The sequence below is a fragment of the Chelonia mydas genome, chromosome 6 (genome assembly GCF_015237465.2).
Source record: "Chelonia mydas isolate rCheMyd1 chromosome 6, rCheMyd1.pri.v2, whole genome shotgun sequence".
Taxonomy (NCBI): Eukaryota; Metazoa; Chordata; order Testudines; family Cheloniidae; genus Chelonia; species Chelonia mydas.
Window position 1 is genome coordinate 102,980,712 of NC_051246.2, and position 13,922 is coordinate 102,994,633.

The window sequence follows — 13,922 nt, forward strand, 5'->3', positions numbered from 1 at the left end:
GGGAATTATGTCTGTGACATACTTAGAGAGATTAAACACCACCCAGTAAGAAATATATAAATAAAAGGTATATTAAGGCCCATTAAACATCCATCATCAAGTGTGGGGAGTCTTTCAGGCAGATGTTCTGTTATGAATTATTGTTTGTATCAGAGTCAAGTGACTCTAGAGGTTACCATAAGTCTGCTCTTTCCAGATGAAACCAGATGTTGAGTGTGACTTACTGGTAGATGAAGAGGATAGTGTAAAATGGGGGTAAGACTATTTGTTTACCAGTCATAAATGGATATTCTGAGGATTAGATCATGTTTGTACATTGCTTAAGATTTAAGTAGCACTTTATGTCTTCAAAAGTATCATTATAAGACAGACCCTGAACTAGTGGGTTTTTAAAGTATGAAAATTAGTTGTCAATTGGAGGAACTCTTAGCTGAAAATATTGGCACCAATCCTGAAAGATGCCAAGTCCTCTCAACTCTAACACTTTAGAAGGGATGTCCCTTCAATGAAAACCTTAAAATGTACACATGAGGGCCACTTACATCCTCAGAGAAAGCAATATCTAAAGAAAGAGTAAGGATGATGGGACTGGAGAGCGGGAGGGAGGTGATGTTCATTATTTCCACTGCGATTTGTAAGGCTGGCTGGAAATCCTGCCCACTGATGGAAAAATTTGACTTTTTATAAAAATAAAAATCAAGATGTGACAATTTTCAGCCACAACCCCAAAAAAACAACCTTTCATCCAAAATCCCAAAATTTAAATTCAGACATATCATTGTGCCTCATAGGAGGTCTAGTTCAGATACCTCATGTCCCCATTCTCCTCTATGACCTGGGCTCCCTGGCCGGGCTACAACGACTAAGACACATCACAGTCTCCCACCTTCATTATCTGCTGAAGTGTATCATGGGAGATGTAGTCTGAGAAACACTGCCCATTGAGGAGAGTGATAAACCCAAATTACAACTCCCATAATGCATCACAGTGGCAATTCCAAATAGAAAATGTTCAGGTTTTGGCCCAAAATCAAACACGTTATAGTTTTGGGGTATTTGGTTATTCAATTAAAAGTTGAAATTTTCCACAGAAAAGCAACTTTCACGAAACAAATTTGCATTTAGTCAAAAACCCGACATTTTTATCAGACAGCTTTCCCCCAACTCAAGCAATTATATTCCCAGACAAAAACTATATTAAAGATACAGGTAGGCTGAGCATATAGATCAATAATTTAGGGTAAAATCTATTACAGGAATGATGTAATAATCACAAAACCAAGCATCATCAATCCAGAGTTAAGGTTAAATTTAAAAGAAATCCAAACATGTTAAAGAGATAGTGATTTGGGGTGCCCATTTGAGATGATTGACACTTTAAAGGGGTCTATGATTCAGAAAGAGCTGAATAGCCATGTTCTAAAAAAATCAGGCCCTTTGTAGTGTCTTAAGTTAGGACCCCAAATCACTAATAGCTTTTGAAATTATTGATCCTATATATATTTTACACAGACACCCCCATATATTCATATAATACACAAAACACTGTAAAAACATTAAAGGTTGAAAAGTCAAGCCCTCAAAAGCTATGAAATGTCAGTATTAAAGTTACCTGGGCAACCTTAATTTGTGCCCTTGTGCATATGCATATGATACAGTCTTCAGTTACATGATCACATTCTAGTGTTTCTACAGAACTGCCTTATTCAGTGCATAGGATGGACAGTGCTCATTTAATAAGCAACTACTCAATGTTTTGTTTTATCCTCATTTTTGCATGTGTGGCCTCATGCCTTACTTCTTGCACACTATTCACCCCTTCCTCATGGGATTTTCTCTGGCACTCATCAGTATAGTATCTGAATGCTTCAGAAACAATTTATCTTCATAAAACCCCTGTGAGGTGACAGAACATTATCATCCACCTTTTACAGATGAGTGGAGGAACGGAAATTAGAGTCAAAAGCATCACAAATTTTGGGTGCCTGATGTGAGATACCTAGGACCTGATTTTTTTGGAGTACTTAGTATTACGTTCAGCATACAGCTCCATTGACATCAGATGGAGTTGTGTAAGTGCGCAGAGCTTCTGCAAATCAGACCCTCATGGTCTGACGTCAAACACACACAAAATGAGGAACTTACAATTAATGACCACCTCTGAAAAGTCTGGTTTAAGTGACTTGACACACAGGAACAGCGTGGCAGAGACAAGGTTAGAATCCAATTTCTCAGAGCAGCATTCAACTGCCTTAACCATGAGACCATCTTTTCTTCTTTCTGTAGTTCCCTGCCTCATTCACTACACAGCTTCCATCTTATGCAATAAATAAAGCAAGGGTTCAGTCAGACAACAGTCTCCTTCACTACACAACCTTGATCCATCCTGAAAGCCGGTCTACCTTGTGTACTCAAGGAGGTGGAGGGCCTGTGGGGGAAAAAAATAGTATGTGATCACGTAACTGAAGATATCATAATGCACCTGGGCAACCTCAATTTTTGTATTTCTTAACTTTTGAGTGCTTGACTTTGTAACCTAAATGTTCTTCTAACATTTTTCCTGTGAAGTGTCCTAGATTTTCATAAAAGCAAACTGAAAAAAAAAAAAAAAAAAAACACAAAAAACCAAAAAGCCACAGGAATTCCATCATGTGGCATCTTATTGGATGGATCACTTACATGGATCATCAGCAGGGTTCGAACCTTTAGATCCAAGGCACAGACCTCCGCTTGAGATTTTGAGCTAATGGAGACTTGAGCTAAAGGAGAAAATGATAGGAATAGTAGGTTGTCATTCTCCATGTGGACTGGCACTAGCGTGGGATGGGGCACACATGTTGCTACTGGGTTTCACAGATATTTGCTCGCAGCAGAGGAATGGAGAGACTCAGGCATCTTGGGGTCCGCTCCAGGGGGGAGCGTGCTCTAGTTAACACAGACCTTTTGCTCATTTTTCCAAAATTCTGACCCTTTTTATTCCATCCCCTCCAATTTGTCCCTGTCCTAGGCTTGTCTCTTCCCCACACCAGCTTCCTGTCCCAGTCTACCCAGTCCTATTCGCCTCCTTCAGTCTCTTGTCCTCCCTTTTCCAATACCAGCCTTTTTGCCCAGCCAGTTCCATTTCTCCCCTGCTGCTACTCAGACCTCTCTCTTCTCCTCCCCCTCTGCTGGTTCTTGATCACAGTCTCCCTGACCAGCCAGGCCCAGTTTCCTCCCTCCAACTGTCAGTCATAGTTTCTCTCCCTAGGGTTGCCAACCCTTCTGGATTGTTCTGGAGTCTCCAGGAATTAATGATTGTCATATGATTAAACCTCCAGGAATAGATCCAACCAAAATTGGCAACACTATTTCTTCCTCTCTTTCCACCCCAATCTCATCAGACCCCTTTTCCAAATCTACTTCTTTCCCTCTCTTACATGGCTTCCTGCTCCATACTGCATGGGTGCTAGCAGGGATAGCGGATCATTGAGAGCACAGGGTCGACAGGCTCCTTATTCTCTGTGCCTGGCCGTTATCAGGAGCAGCTGGTAGCAGCAATTACAGGACAAGTCCTGCTTCATCTCTGTAGCCGTGGTCTGGAGCATATTCAGTTGCTCTTGTGCAGTCTGGTCAGCTGAGGGGATGGACTTTGGAGATTTTAAGCTGTTAAAACTAAGAAGTGTCTAGGCATGTGCAAATTGTGATTTTTCAAAAGCTTATAACTTGTCAAAATTGGGACAGATCTTTGTGGGGATGGCAAAAGGCACATCCATGATACAAAGGTCACCCCACCTTACCAATTTTCCAGTCCTTACTCTAAAACAGAGGGCCCTTCAGTATTTCAAGTAAAAGGTCATTTTAAAAAAAAAAAAAAAACATGTATTTTCCCCGGCCTTATTCTTGGAACCAGCTGAAGTCTTCTAAAACAAATTCAGCCTGAGGCAGACATCCAGCAAGGAAAATTTTAGTCCAGCCCATAAAAATTTAGCAAAGTTATGAGCAACTGAGAACAGGGTCTTATAATGGGAAGTGTCAGGCAACCTTAACAGGAAATGCTACCAGCCCCACCTATAACTTCATTTTATAAATACACACAGAGCTTCGTAACAGAGAATCCTAGTGTCTCTGACACATTCAGAATACCAGAGATGTGCGTGTGTGCGTAAACACAAGTTATGACAGACCTTGGTCTCCTTTGAAGCATGTTTAACTGTTGTATCAGGGGATAATGGTTTCACTAATTCACACCTATATTATATTTTCCCATCTTAAAAATTTTGTTATTTTATAAATCTGGAGTTTTTTAAAAACAATTGTAATACAAAATTGCACCTTTCAACAAGAACCCTCTTCCTCTGAATTCTACATTGCTGAGCATACTACATCCGATGAAGTGAGCTGTAGCTCACGAAAGCTTATGCTCAAATAAATTTGTTAGTCTCTAAGGTGCCACAAGTCCTCCTTTTCTTTTTGCGGATACAGACTAACACGGCTGCTACTCTGAAACCTGACCATTCTAAATGATTCATAATCACTGACTGAATAGCGAAGGCAGTACTTTTTTTTACTGAAGGACCCTACCCTGAGTCCTAACACTAGCCTGAGCTCTAAGCCAACTATTTCAAAAAGCAGCTTTACTTACAATCAATGTTTTGTTAAATCCCTTTCTTTCTTCATATCTAAACTTTATTTACATAAAAAATCCCAGCCCTTGACAAGATAGACAGTAAATACAGAAGTAAATCTTTTAAAATCTGTACTATTTTCTTAGCTTCACATAGTGCTTTTCATCTTAAAGATTGCTAAAAGTACTCACTACATATTTGCCCAAACACATACAAAACCTGAAGTTTGCTTATTGTGCCAAACTCACTCACTCAGTTATACGTCAATGAAATTACTAAAGAAACACCAACGTAACTAAGAGCAGATTTGACCCATTGACATTTTTAACCTAGATAAATAAACATGCAAAGGCAGGAGGACCCAAAACTGTTAGAAAATAAAATTTTGAATCAAAATCTCTTGTGACTACTCAGTATCCATTTTCATCAGGTCCTTCAAAAAGACACTCAGCTGTTGCCTTGCTCAATAATTTTGCATTGGTAAAGCACAACCAAAGCGCTTTACAGCTTTTTACTTCAAGAAAGGAAGAGATAGGAATAACTTTGACAACTACTGAAGAACAGCTACCCCGATGTGAACCACAGTTGTTTAGCAGTACCCTGCAACACTACACAATAGCTTAAGATGGGAAGTGAAGATTGCAGTACCAAAATGAAACAGCAGGAGAAATTTACAATGGCAAAATGTAATTATTACAGTTGGAATTTGTCCAGAACATACAGTTTAAAGCAGTTTGATAAGTACGAAATGTTTAAGTCCTTTTCATTCAAGGTTCATATAAAACAAAAGTAGTTCTTATTTAGTGTAGTAACTAAAGATAAAAAGGAGTCATGTGATTTTTATGGCTGGTTTCATGTTTAAGTTGATAAGAGTTCCAAGTGTACGTACATCTGTGAGAGGATCCGGGATTATGCACAAGGCAGGTGCTTGAATGACGCTGCAGTTAACATTTGGCATCACCTTCTCGTTGGTCAAATCCTTTCACACCCTTCTTAAACAAAGAGCTGGCACTAGACTGCACTATATTGCATAACTAGCCAAGATTATGTATTTTTCAGAAAACCCCATGTGCTAGCAGGAAGCTCTGTAAAGGAAAAAGGTTTCCGTCTGTCAGTAAGGTGCAATAAAAGATCATAATTGAGTCAACTCAAGACACTCTAAGCCTAGCCCTGCAGCCCTTGGAGTTGGGGCGGTGAGGGATGGCTCCCAGATGAGTCAATGGAAATTTTGCCTGCATGAATACCACAATATCAGGCCCTAAAAGTTATGTCTAGGTCAACAAGGGTTTTAAAATTCAAGAACACATTTAACCAAGATTGAAAAGGAAATAATAAATGCATAATAAATATTAGGCATTAAAATCTAAACTGTCTCAATTCCACTGTGCCATGGGGCTGGCAGAGACAGCTCCATGTTACCATAAGTACAATAAAAACACCACGTTTCAACACAAGCTATTTTTTGAAATTCACTTTATGAAAGTGTTCCTGTTGATATTAGGACTTGCATTTAAAAAAAAAAGTCTTAAATTTCAAGGCATAAATTACCAGAGAATGACACTTTGAACTTTAATAAGCCAGTGCAGATAAAGGTTTAAGTTTACCACCAATTCAACATACTAAAACAACCTGCATTTTGCTCACTCCTGCTTTGAATTCAGAACAATTGTTTTTATTATTGTCGGTGTTGTGTTCCACATTATTAACTTAGTCAGTCTCCATGAGTAAATAGTTGCAATCCCCACAGAGATGCATAATACGAGAGAGTTCAGATTCCTGCTGTTAAGTAAAAGAAGAAAATGATAGTGGTGTGGGTGGAGACACCCTCTCAAAGGAAAAAAAAAAGAAAGCATTTTCACTGATTTCTATGCAGTCCTGGATGTGTCCAGGAGGCAGCCAGAACTTGCGCTGCTGGAACAAATCCCCCTTCAATTGCATACCACTGCAGCTTTCCTGTGGACACAGTTATCCTCTTTTATTAAACAGCTTTGTCATCAGCTAAGCAGATGAGGATGGATAGAGTCAATGGAAATCAATACAAAAGCCTCCAAAGCAAGTTCAAAGTGACATTGAATAAATGCTTTAAAAAACTTTCACTAGCTCTTTGGATATACATATTAATGCAGGAGTGGCTTGAAAATACATTCCTTGCACACTCCAAACTCCCTCTGAAATGGAGGGGGGAGGGACAAAGACGACAGGATAGGGCCCAAGAATAAGAAAGTCAGTAGAGCTCAATTTTAAACTTTCATCCATTTCTTTTATGATGCAAAGCTAAACATCTTATGTGGGCCAGACCCAGACCATGAGGAATTAGCGGATGAGGCACAGTATGCAGAGCCTGGGTCTTGCATACTCTACACCTATATGCTATGGTAATAGTAGCGTTTAAGTTACTTAACAGACTGATAATTACTTGTGTTGAGCGGAATGTACATTCCCAAAGGAAGGATTTCATAGTTTTATTCCTTATAAGTGAGTTTTTGTGGCATTCAGGTTACACCAACATTTTTGCATTGCTTAGCTGTTTAAACACTATAACAAGATAGAGGGGTGAAGGCAGTTAAAGATAGAAGCAAAGACTCTCTAGTATAAGTCCATCTGTGACTGCTGTTCACAAATAAACATCACCTACACAAAGATTTCAGGCTTCTAGATTTTCTGGTTTAAATTCTTCCCAAAAGGATTTACAATCTTTACATATCTATTTAAAGAGCTGATGTATTTCTAAATTACTTTCCTGTTTTCTGTAGATTTTTTCAGTTTCAAAGTAATGTATGAGATGAACATGAAGGCAGGAATAACCTATTGAAAACAGCATTTGATGAAAGTGTAAATTTTACAGAAAAGTAGTAAAGAATTTCCCTGCTAATTAGAGCCTAGGGAATCCAACATGGGGGAGAGAGTCAGAAACTCCTGCGTTCTACTCCAACTTCTGATACTGACCTAGTATATGGCCTTAGACTGTCCTAAACAGTTTAAAATTAGGTACCTAAACCCATATAGACACCTCAGTGAATGGACTTATTAGCAGATCTGAAGATCCCATAACATTTTACCTCATTAACACAACTTTAAAGGTTGCATTTTGCTCTACTTGTCCTGTTGAAAGTGCTTTTTGTCATCTGGATGGTCTTTTAAACATTGGATCGGTTCCCTTCAAATATTTATAGTGACCCATATAGAGCCCCCAGGGTAGTACGCAGTACCAATATCTGGAAAGGGGCAAGGGAGAAGTGGTAAAGAAAATTTGCAATAGTGGATTCTCCTGTTGGCATAGGTAATCCACCTCCCTGAGAGGCAGTAGGTAGGTTAACAGAAGAATTCTTCTGTCAATCTAGCACGGTCTACACTGTGATTAAAATCGACTTAACTTTGCCATTCAGACATGTGGATTTTTCACACCCCTGAGCAATGTAGTTATGCCAACGTACTATTCTAGTGTGGACCAGGCCTAAAGGGGACTGGGAAAATTGCTGCAAACAGAACATTTTGAGCTGAGCTACTGAAAGCAATGGTTTTGTAGAATCTGTGACAAAAAGTGAAGTCCTCCCTTATTAGATCAAGCTGTAATGCTTTATACATGTTAAAGTCATTTAGGTTCTGACTAAGTGCTGAGAGACACTCTTGCTTTGAGCTTGTAGTGCATAAATATTGATTTTTCCCTCCTCATGTTGTGAAGTACTGTTTTGTTAACTACATAAAAGAATGTAAACCATTCCATGCTGAGTGGGAGTGTGATGTGCAACACAGAATTAGGTAGGGCAAAGGCAGGTGGGAAAAAACGAAGATAATTTCTTTGATCTGAAGTATGTTCATTTCCTCCACTGAAAATTAGAGTTTTGAACATGGTGCTCCATAGATTTAGTGTTTTACTGTTTTTCCTTTGCTTTCCTACATCCTTACTGTAGATTGCAGCAATAAGATTACTTTATTAATAGATAAATGTGGAAATATTGCTGAATTTTTAAACTAATATGGTTTAAATAGGCCTGCAATCTAGTTACTCAACCTGGATATTCTTCCATCTTTCTAGCTGCATCTACACCAGAAATTAGATTGGCTAAACTCCGGGGCTTGATACCACTGAGTGACATAACTAGCTTGAGCTAAAATTTTAAGTGTACACTAGGACTTAGAGAAAGCAAAGGGCCACATTGCTTTGCTTCTAGGCTGTCTGCTTGGTTTTATCTCTGTGCGCTCTCTTTGTCCCTGCATGTCACTCCTTGTGCTGTCTGTTCCATATACCTATCCAAATAAAACCCAGCTAAGCCCCGCTGCTCAGCAGTGCAAATGCCTGGGCAAACTTCATTATGCTTTGTTTTAGGTGGGGCTTCTTAACGGACTCTTACAGCGGTCTTAAATGAAGCGCACATTCACACCCATCAGTTTCAATGCGGTTTAACAGAACCCATGATAAGATTTAACCAACTCACAATAATATTTTACAACACTGGAGTAGGCTGATAGCAAACTTCACATCTGACCAATCTTACATCCACGGGCAGCGGGTGACCCGCCGGCTTGGGGAAGCTAGCCCCTGGCCGGCCCCAACCCACCTACCCCCACCAGAGCCCAGAGTTTCCCCCGGCCCCTGAGTGCCGGCGGGCAGCCCCAGCAGTCTCCCTGCTCCCCGCCTCGCCCCCCCCCCAAGCATCAGGTGGCACAGCCCCAGCACCCTGGGGGGCCCCCAGCGCTAGGTGGCCCCAGTCACCCCAAGTTCCGTCCTGGCTGGCTCCGGCCACCCTAGCCCTATGCTTAGGCCCAACCAGCATACTCCCCTTAAGAGGAGCAGCCATCCTGCCTGGGCTGGGACCAAGGGGGAAGAGCAAGCAGGACAGGAGGGGGCCTTCCAGACAGAGTGTGGGCAGGGCCATGCTGGGCTGTTTGTGGGAGGCATAGCTTCCCACAGCCTACGATACATGCTGCCCGTGCTTACATCACACCTTATTTGGCTTATTGCACTGTCCATTTAACTGCAATGTCAAACTGAACCGCGCACACAGGTTTTGGAACAAACTTCCACAAAACCTACCTGCTATAGAGAGGTTTCATTTAAAAAGAAAAACAATTCCAATTAAACAATTATTGAACAAATAAACATGCTCTTGTGTCACAGACTGTACCCTTACATTCACCACTTTTACAAGACTCTGATACATTTTGTACAAAGAATGCCTTGTGAGGTATCCTTTGAAAACTCAATCTATTGGACACTACTATCCTGGTAAAATGTGAGTAGCAACACTGCATGTAAAGTTATAAGATTTTACTGTATGACATTGCTGAGACATGTTCCAAGTTTAGAAAAGCAGGCACAGACCAGTTCCTCAAAGGCAAAAGGTTAGCCATCACCTCAGCGAGGTGTCAACATAATCAAATGGATTGTTATTGGGTTGAGCAGGAAGAAGGGTGTGAGCGAGAAATTTACATCTGGGCAGCCAGACTTGCTATCGCCTGAACCACAGTTGGAGAGGATTCTTAAAGAAGAGAAATGCTATAACAAGGGAGAACAGAGAACACAAGTCACCTCTGTCCCCTCATCTCTACTCACGGCATCCAAAATGTTTAAAAGACAAAAGAAGAATCACTGAACTGGGGGACTGTCCTGGCTAAAAGATCCAGCCAGACTGCTGTAAGCATATAGTGAGAGAAATATTTGCTTTGAGTTCACTTAGCTTGATAAATTAGGTATTAGTTTTACATTTTTTTCTTTGTAACCAATTCTTTTATGCCTCATTACTTGTAATCACTTAAAATCTATCTGTAGTTACTAAACTTGTTTTATCGAAGCAAATCTGTTTGGATTGAAGTGCTTGGGAACCTCCATTTGAGAAACAAGGTTTGTGAATACCATTTTCTACTAATGAAATGACGGACTTGCTATGAGCTTGTAATGCATAGAAGGAAAGAGCTGGGCAGTACAAGATGCACATTTCTGGGGACAAGTCTCGGACTGGGAATTTGCTGATGTCACTCTGTAATATGATTCAGTAGTGGCTGGCTAGAAGCACTCCTATTCAGCTGAGAGTGATTTTGCATGCTAGAGGCTGTGTGAGAACAGAGCAGGAATGGTTGTTCTCACCGCCAACCAGTGTAAAAGACACCTCAGATTGGAGAGTTGGAGGAGACACAGCTGTTCAACAACCCAGATTGTACGCTGGGGAATGTCACACCCAGTAGCCCAAATACTGCAACATTTTGTTCATGAAGAAAAATGTAATTCACTCAAAAAAAAGTAAACTAGACTAGTCTATTTGCATTGATTGAGCTCAGAGAAATGCAAGAGTTTAACAAACATTTAAAAATGCTTGAAGTTTTAATTATCTGAACTGTTTAAACAACAGGTTAGGACTTTAAAAAAAAACAGGTTTAAAATAGTACAAATGTCACAATATGTGTAGTATTTACTATAATTCCAAATGTATTTTATTGGTAGATTTTTCCGTGGCATTTATCTGAGCACATCTCAATGACTTTAGCCTCACAACATCCCTGTGAGCCCACAAAGATTCAGTGGTTTTCTCAAAGTCACAAAAAATAGAACGGAACCAAGAATAAAAGCCAGGTGTGTTCCAGTACCTTACCCACAAGTAGGGTGACCAGATATCCCGTTTTTATAGGGACAGTCCCGTTTTTTGGGACTTTTTCTTTTATAGGCACCTATTGCCCCACACCCCCGTCCCGTTTTTTCACAATTGCTATCTGGTCACCCTACCAAGGCCATCCTTCAAATAACAAAGGGATCAGCCTGCAGCTCATTGACACCAGAGTTCTGTCTGTCAGAAGAAATCATCAAAGTATCCCACTAAATGGTTGACAAAAGTTACAATACACTGTCCTCCCGCCCCCCAACAAAAAATTCAAGAAATCTTGTTCAGCAAGTTAAAAAAAAGAATGAGGTTTATTAAGTGATCATAAAACCATATTTAAAATACTAGTGTTTTAAATATCCAGATCAGAAAGTTCATGGAGCTTCATGGGAAAGGGAAAAGAGAATAATAATCAGTGTCAATTTGAAACTTTTGCCATGCATCTCCTTCCTCATTTCTACTTATAGCTTTGAAGCTGAACTTTCATCCCATAATATCCATTTCTGAGCTTCAAATGCAGCCTTGCTGGGTAAGGAATGGTGACTCTTGCATCCATTGCTGTAACCATGGTTATCACTTTGTAACTGAAGACTGTTGTTTCTATGATTTGAGAGCTCATTCATCTCTGTAGGTCCAGATTCTCAGCTAAATTGCCGTAGCCCCATTGAAGTGAAGTGCAGTTTATATCAACTGATGATCTAGCTCAGAGTCAAATTTCTGACTTACATGTTCTGCCAGAACCTGGTGTGTTGATGAAGGTGGCAAAGTTGGTACTCTGGCTTTGGCTCCTTTTGTGGACCACTTTGATCTGGTCATACAGCTGGCCATTTGCAAACCGTTTTCAAACTCTTCCCAGAGGATAGAAGAAAGTTATCACCCCAGTGACTTACTATTTGACAGGTTAGAGGTAGTAGTAATAGTAACTGGACATATTTAACTACCCCAGCTTGTCAGGTGACTAATGCAGAGGTGCAATCGTGGGGAGGAGAAAGGGGGTGCTGAGAAAAAAGTAGCTGAGAATCAGAAGGTGCCATAGGTACTGTTCAGGCTGTTTTGAGCTCGATGAGAATGTCAGCATCTGCTATATCTCAGAAAGGTGTTTGGAGGTTTACTATTTGTGAATCATAAGCAAAACTAATACATGGACAATACAGAATCTGTTACATTTCCTCTGTTATATGAGTTTGGGCTTTGAAAACCGAGTTAATACCATAAGTCCTTTAATTATAACCTGCTTTGAATCAATCATATAAAAAAAGGATATAGTTTGCTCAAGAAATCCCCCCCTAGAGATTAGATGCTGCAGGGCCCATAAATGCCTGGTGTGGATGGAGGCAGCAAAATCTAGTGGGTTAGAACACAAGGCTGGGCCTCAGAAGACCCATGTTTTATTCCCAGCTGCAGCCCGACTTAATGCGAGAGCTTGGGTAAGTCATTTAATGTCTCCTAGATTCAGTTTCTTCATCTGTACATTAAGGAGGAGAATATACTTATCCTTAATTTTGCATTTCCTCTGTAACAGTTCAACTATCCCATTTCACATACCATACTTTCCTTTGTAGGAGCTTTGAGGCATTCCTCTGTTTACAAAGATGTATCAGCTTACTGTTGAAAACTGGCAGTATTTCATCATAATGTCAAGAACGTGTTGCACCGTCACCATCCATGATTCACAGTATCTATATATGCAGCACTTAAAAACTTGATTTTCAAGTAGTTCCAGTTTCTTATTACATTCTCACTTCAGTCCATCATCATCAGGTACTTTGAGAAAGGTCTTGTAGTAAAAGACATGTCCCATGCCTGCGTTTCTTTTCTGTCTCTCTTTTTTTTTTTGCCAAATCCCAATGAGATGTGGTCAATAGGCTCTGAAAAACATCATTGCCTCAAGCTACACAGATTTGACAGGCAGAACTTCTGAGGTTCTGTCCTGATCCCAGGGCAAGTCTTGAAGCTGTGGTAAAAAGTTAACACTCCGGCTTGTATAACTTAGGTATAGTTCTGAATTTCCAAGTCAACTCATACTTGACTAGTCAAGGGGTGGTTTCCACAGGCTAGGGAGGAAGGGAGCATAGCAGAAGATGGACTGTGAATTGGAGAGTGCCAAACAAAGACTATACTTCAGCAGAAGAGCTTGCACTTGAATTCTGTCTACGTAGCCATCTTTTAATATAGATACACACTAGACTGGAGAGGACTGGATTGCCCTGCACTTTTTGTCTTCAGTTCACATGTAGCATAGTTTGGTAGCAAAGAAAAGTAGTTACCATTGGCAAGCTGTGGTCCTTAAAAGGATTCTCCGATCAGATAAGAGTGCATGTGGGCATTGTGATGGTGCCATTCTTGTGAATGCTGCCACTGGCCATTATATTACCTAACAAACTTATCAAGCATTTCTTACAAGACAACATAAATTAACTCTCACATCTAATAAGATTTGAGATGATCACAGAGGGGTTATTTTTATGAGAAAAGTTCAAATCCACTGTGAAATGCTTTGAAGTTCACAAATGCTTTAGGCACCTCCTCATCCATAATATAAGACTAGATAATGACAGTTATCCTCCTTGGTAAAATGCTTTGAGATAGATGGGCAAGTGTAATAAAAGAGTTACAGTATTATTCAATATTTCTGCCCACTGGCCATTATAAAATAGGTGGGACAATCAGCAAGACCTCTGGAAGGATGTATCCTAGTTTCTAACCACCACTGAACATTCACATT